A 7,162-nucleotide genomic window follows, 5' to 3' on the forward strand; every position below is an offset into this window, starting at 1 on the left:
TTAAACTTACCAGTGGACAAATCTGCCGCAAACACGTGGATCAAACTAAAAGGAGGTTCAGCAACCCCATAGAAGAAGCAGAGGAAGAACACGACGTAGAATTCACTCCTCCACAGGTGACCGAACACCGGAACCAAGTGGAGGAGAGCCCAGTCACTGTGGGCAGTCCGGACAGGCCTGAGGCACCGCAAACAGCAGACACTCAGGCCAGCGCCCAACAACCGGAGCCCCAACTCAGGCGCTCTACAAGGGAGCGTAAACCACCAGAGAGACTTAACCTGTGATCCCAATAAGACTTTGGGGGGGGGGGGGGGGAGGTGATGTCATGTATTCAACTATCATTGTAACCCATGTATAAACTGACTTAAGTTGTACACATTGAGAACATTGACCACAGGGGGCGAACTTGTGGGAGACACTCCTAACCTGGACTTTCAGGTATAAAAGGGGAAGCTCCACCCACCTTCATCACTTGAGGTTTTGGTAATAAATGTTACTGGTCACAGAGTGACCTTCTCTCAAGTATGGGCCTCGTGTGCATTTATACTGTATAGTAAGGACATATCAGCGGGATGGAGTGGAGAACACTCGAGTCATGCCCACAACAAACATGATCACCCGTGCTTGGGTCTGTTACCATTGTATTGTGTGTGCACTTTAGAAAATCGCTATTTAACTTTATTGTGAAGACGTGATAACATTTATGCTTAATATTCTGTTTTGCAGTTTGGCTTTTGGGAAACTCTGTGAGTTCCCTGGGCAGGAGAGGCAGCAGTTTGCAGATCCCGCTCACAAGGTACATCAGCTGCTGCCCCGACCACCCAGCCTCACGCCTGTGAATCGCAGGCAACAGATTCACGCCACTCGAGCTAAGTGACCTGTGCTTCCTGAGGCGAGGACTGAAGATCAGATGGTAGCACGGGACCCCGGACACCGGAATCCTTACCCAAGCTGACGTTCCCAGTGTAGAGGCACTGATCCTGAAGCCACTATACGGTGCTCAGGGCATGTGGTGCGTGTGTCCGATGGACCAATCCCAAAATTCTGTTTTGTCGCATTGACGACCGCCTAGCGATTTTGTTGTGGTCAGAAATAGAGATATAAAGTCTGCTTAAAGCGACTCTGAAACATGTGCAAATCGGCCGCCCATCAGTGGGAGCAAGCTGTCCCAGAATCTCTCCAGGAAAGCACCTCCTCCTGTGAAGCCCATCACATCGCTGACGCTGAAAGTCAAACGTCAGAGGGAGTCTCACCTGAAACATCCTCACCCTGGTGTATCTGGGACTTATTTTTATACGTTCACGGGATGTGAGCATCGCTGGCAAGGCCGGCATGTATTGCCCCAGCCCTCATTGTCCCTTGAGATGGTGGTGAGCCGCCTTCTTGAACCGCTGTATTTCAGGACAAGGGGGCCGCCCATTTACACCGGAGATGATGAGGAATTTCTTCTCTCAGAGGGTCGTGAATCTGTGGAAATCTCTGCCCCAGAGAGCTGTGGAGGCTGGGTTACTCAATATATTTAAGGTGGAGATAGACAGATTTTTGAGTGATAGGGGAGTGAAGGGTTATGGGGAGCGGGCGGGGAAGTGGAGTTGAGGCCAAGATCAGATCAGATCAGCCATGATCTTATTAAATGGCGGAGCAGGCTCGAGGGGCCACTTAGCCTTCTCCTGCTCCTATTTCTTATGTTCTTATGCAGTCCGTGTGGTGAAGGTGCTCCCACAGTGCTGTTAGACAGGGAGTTCTAGGATTTTGACCTGGTGATGAACAGTGGTGTACATTTAAGGAGGTATTTCACAACTCTCAAGAAAAATATATTCCAGTGAGGAGAAAAGGGTGTAAAAGAAAAGAGAGCCATCCGTGGCTAACTGAAGAAATAAAAGATGGTATCCAATTAAAAACAAGGGCACACAAAGTGGCCAAAACTAGTGGAAGGACAGAAGATTGGGAAGCTTTTAAAAGCCAGCAAAGAATGACTAAAAAAATGTTTAAGAAAGGGAAGATAGACTATGAAAGTAAACTAGGACGAAATATAAAAACAGATAACAAGTGTTTCTATAGGTATTGTAATGACTCAAGAGTCTGGTTACTATAAACTCACTCAGGTGTAACTTGATCCATCTTTATTCCAGTCCAAGAGTGCCAGTGTGACAAAGACCCCCCGCTTATATACAGGTGACCAAGCTCACATGCCACATGTGTACAGCCCGATGACCTCCGACCGCGGCGCCCTCTGGTGTCTGGTGAGCCCCAAGCATTAATACATAACAACATCCCCCTTTTAAAATTTTAACAACAGTCTTTTTACAAATTAAGACGGTCTGGGGCTTTCCTCTCACGAGTTGGTCGTCTCAGTTCAACTTTGGCTCTGGGTGAGGGTTCTGAGTCTGTTGAGACAGAGGGCTGAGTGGCCGATCTGATGGGAGTGGTCATGGCCACATCAGAGACTGAAGGTTCAGAGTCAGTAATGTCAGCAGAGTCCTCTGATGAGTGAACAATGGTTGGTTGGTCACTGACTGCATCTTCCTCACTCGGTTCCAGTTTATCCGTGTGTCACAGTTTAACCTGGTCAAGGTGTTTCCTGCATGTTTGACCATTCTCGAGCACGACAATAAACACTCTGTTACCTTCCTTGGATGTAACAATGCTGGCGATCCACTTTGGACCTTGACCATAATTCAGTACATAAACCGGATCGGTGACCGAGATGTCACGTGACATGGCAACACGATCATGACATCATTGCTGACTTTGAGATCTGTTTTCAACACGATCGTTCAAACCAGGATGAAGAGAAAGTCTGGCCTTGAGATTTCTCTTCATGAGTAGTTCAGCAGGAGGAACCTCAGTAAGTGTATGACTGAGCAATATACATGACAACGGTCTCTGCAGTGAGCCCTGAGTTACACGTTTCATACTTTGCACGATCGTTTGAACGGCACGCTCTGCTTGACCATTAGAAGCAGGCTTGAATGGAGCTGATCTCACATGGCTGATACCACTGAGTTTCATGAACTCCTAGAACTCCAGACTTGTGAAGCAAGATCCGTTGTCAGGCAAACCATGAGTAGCAAACATGATACGAAGGCTCTCAATGGTAGCTGTAGATGTGCTGGATGACATAATAACACACTCCATCCACTTAGAATATGCATCTACTACGACAAAAAACATCTTTCCGAGGAACAGGCCCGCAAAATCAATGTGGATCCTGGACCATGGTTTGGATGGTCACGACCAAAGACTGAGCGGAGATTCCGCTGGTACTTTACTGAGCTGCATGCAAGTATTGCACTGATGCACACATGATTCCAGATCAGAGTCAATTCCAGGCCACCATACATGAGACCTAGCAATGGACTTCATCATGACAATACCAGGATGAGTGCTATGAAGTTCACATATAAATTTTTGTCTACCTTTCTTAGGCATGATTACACGATTACCCCACAGTAAACAGTCTGACTGAATGGACAGCTCATCCTTGCGATAGTTGTACGGTTTGGTCTCCTCACACATCTCCATAGGTATTACAGACCAATCACCACTGAGTACACACCGTTTCACAACTAATAAAATAGGGTCATGTCTGGTCCAGATCCTAACTTGTTGAGCAGTGACAGGAGTTCCTTCATTCTCAAAACTATCCATTACTAACAGTAGATCTGCAGGTTGCGACGTCTCCACCTACCTCAGTTGTGGGTAAGGGCAGACGACTCAGTGCATCGGCACAATTCTCAGTACCAGGTCTATGACGGATGACGTAATCATAGGCAGACAATGTCAGCGCCCACCTTGGAATGCGGGACGATGCATTGGTATTAATACCTTTGTTTTCCGCAAACAATGAAATGAGTGGCTTGTGATCCGTCTCTAGTTCAAAACAAAGATCAAACAGGTACTGGTACATTTTTTTTACCCCATACACACAGGTCAAAGCTTCTTTCTCTACCATACTGTAAGCTCTTTCCGCTTTAGACAGACTTCTCGAAGCATACGCAACAGGTTATAGCTTGCCCGATTCATTTGCTTGTTGGAGTATGCAGCCAACCCCATATGCTGAAACATCACAGGCCAATACAAGACGCTTACACGGATCATAATGAACAAGCAACTTGTTTCAACAGATTCTTGGCTTTCTCAAAGGCTCTACATTGAGATGCACCCCAGACCCAGTTGTCACCTTTTCTTTGTATCACATGCAGTGACTCTAGTAAAGTGCTCAATCTGGGTAAGAAATGACCAAAGTAGTTGAGTAGCCCAAGGAATGAACACAGCTCCGTCACATTCTGAGGCTTAGGTGCATTTTTGATGGCCTCGGTTTTCGAATCAGTGGGCCTGATACCATCAACAGCAATCTTCCTCCCGAGGAATTCAACTTCAGGTGCCATGAAGACGCACTTCGAGCGTTTCAGCCTGAGTCCCACTTTGTCCAGACACTGTAGGACTTCTTCAAGATTGTTCAGATGTTCAGCAATGTCGTGACCTGTGACCAGAATATCATCTTGAAACATAGAAACATAGAAACATAGAAAATAGGTGCAGGAGTAGGCCATTCAGCCCTTCGAGCCTGCACTGCCATTCAATAAGATCATGGCTGATCATTCCTTCAGTACCCCTTTCCTGCTTTCTCTCCATACCCCTTGATCCCCTTAACCGTAAGGGCCACATCTAACTCCCTCTTGAATATATCCAATGAACTGGCATCAACAACTCTCTGCGGCAGGGAATTCCACAGGTTAACAACTCTCTGAGTGAAGAAGTTTCTTCTCATCTCAGTCCTAAATGGCCTACCCCTTATCCTTAGACTATGTCCCCTGGTTCTGGACTTCCCCAACATCGAGAACATTCTTCCCGCATCGAACCTGTCCAGTCCTGTCAGAATCTTATATGTTTCTATGAGATCCCCTCTCATCCTTCTAAACTCCAGTGAATAAAGGCCCAGTTGATCCAGTCTCTCCTCATATGACAGCCTAGCCATCCCAGGAATCAGTCTGGTGAACCTTCGCTGCACTCCCTCAATAGCAAGAATGTCCTTCCTCAGATTAGGAGACCAAAACTGAACACAATATTCCGGGTGAGGCCTCACCAAGGCCCTGTACAACTGCGTTAAGACCTCCATGCTCCTATATTCAAATCCCCTAGCTATGAAGGCCAACATACTATTTGACTTCTTTTCCTGCTGTACCTGCATGCCCACTTTCAGTGACTGATGAACCATGACACCCAGGTCTCATTGCACCTCCCTTTTTTCTAGTCTGCTGTCATTCAGATAATATTCTGTCTTTGTGTTTTTGCCACCAAAATGGATAACCTCACATTTATCCACATTATACTACATCTGCCATGCGTTTGCCCACTCACCTAACCTATCCAAGTCACCCTGCAGCCTCTTAGCATCCTCCTCACAGCTCACACTGCCACCCAGCTTAGTGTCATCCGCAAACTTGGAGCGATTACACTCTATTCCTTCATCTAAATCATGGTTGTATTTTGTAAATAGCTGGGGTCCCAGCACTGAGCCCTGCGGCACCCCACTAGTCACTGTCTGCCATTCTGAAAAGGACTCGTTTATCCCGATTCTCTGCTTCCTGTCTGCCAACCAGTTCTCTATCCATGTCAGTACATTACCCCCAATACCATGCGCTTTGGAACACGACAGTTCTAGGAACGGATTTCAGTAAACTCTCCATATTCCTCTGAAATATGGCTGCAGCCGAGCGAATCCCAAAAGGACACCTGTTGTAGACGAACAGTCCTTTATGGGTGTTGATGCAGGTGAGTTTCTTCAAAGTGTCGACAAGCTCCTGTGTCATATAGGCCGACGTCAGATCCAGTTTCGTGAATGACTTTCCACCGGCTAGCATGGCGAACAGGTCATCAGCCCTCGGTAGCGGATACTGATCCTGTTTTGAAAATCGGTTAATCGTAACCTTGTAGTCTCCACAAATCCTGACAGTGCCATCACTCTTCAACACAGGAACAATGGGACTAACCCACTCGTTAAACTCGACCGGTGATGTGATCCCATCATGCCTGAGTCTGTCAAGCTCAATTTCAACCTTCTCCCTCATTATGTACGGAACAGACCGAGCTTTGTGATAGACAGGCCTTGCATTGGAGTCCAGGTGAATCTGCACCTTGGCTCCCGTAAAATTACCAATGCCCGGTTCAAACAAAGAAGAAAACTTTTTCAATACTTGAGCATACGGAGTATCATCCACCCAGGACAACGTCTTGACATCATTCCAGTTCAGTTTGATTTTCTCGAGGCAATTCCTGCCGAACAGCATTGGACCTTTACCTGGGATGATCCATAATGGTAGCTCGTGAACCACACCGGCACATGACACCTCGATTGCTGCACTGCCGAGCACCGGTATAAGTTCCTCAGTGTAAGTACACAACCTGGCATTGACTGGACTCAGCTTCGGTTTCTCAGCCTTAGTGTCCCACAGCTTGTCGCATGTCCTTTGGCCCATTATCGACTGGCTCGCTCCCGTGTCCAGCTCCATTGATACAGGCACGCCATTCAGCTTCACATTAACCACTATCGGCTGGCTCTTGCTCCGGAACAAATACAGTCCGTTCACTTCCTCCTCGGGTTGTGTATCCGGACCATCGCTGAACTGATCCTCATCAACCACCTGGTGAGCCGCACCACGCTTGCTCTGTTGTGGACACATCCTGTGAAGATGTCCCACATTCGAACATCCATTGCATGAGTATTGTCTAAACCGACACTGGTGAGGCCGATGATTGGCCCCCACAACGCCAACACGGTGAAATCTGGTTCAAACCAGTTGGCGGGCTCTGAGCAGCGGCAAGTTTTGCGTAAGCAGCTCTGCCCGAAGACGACGCCATCTTGTTTACAGTACTTGCCGTGGAACTCCGACTCGTCGATGATATCTGCCTCAAATGATCATCCATCGTCATACATGCCTGGGCAGTCGCGATGGCCTTTTTCAAATCCAGCGTCTCTGCAGCCAACAGCTTCCTGAGGATCGCATCACGGCTGATGCCTGTCACGAAGACATCATGCAGCATGTCTTCCGGCATGTTCCTGAACTTACACAGCTCAGCAATACGTCGCAGGAAGGCAACAAATCCCGACACGTCCTGGCCGTCAGCACGAACATGCGTGTAGAAACAGTAGCGTGAT

The sequence above is a fragment of the Pristiophorus japonicus genome, chromosome 4 (assembly GCF_044704955.1).
Source record: "Pristiophorus japonicus isolate sPriJap1 chromosome 4, sPriJap1.hap1, whole genome shotgun sequence".
Lineage (NCBI taxonomy): Eukaryota > Metazoa > Chordata > Chondrichthyes > Pristiophoridae > Pristiophorus > Pristiophorus japonicus.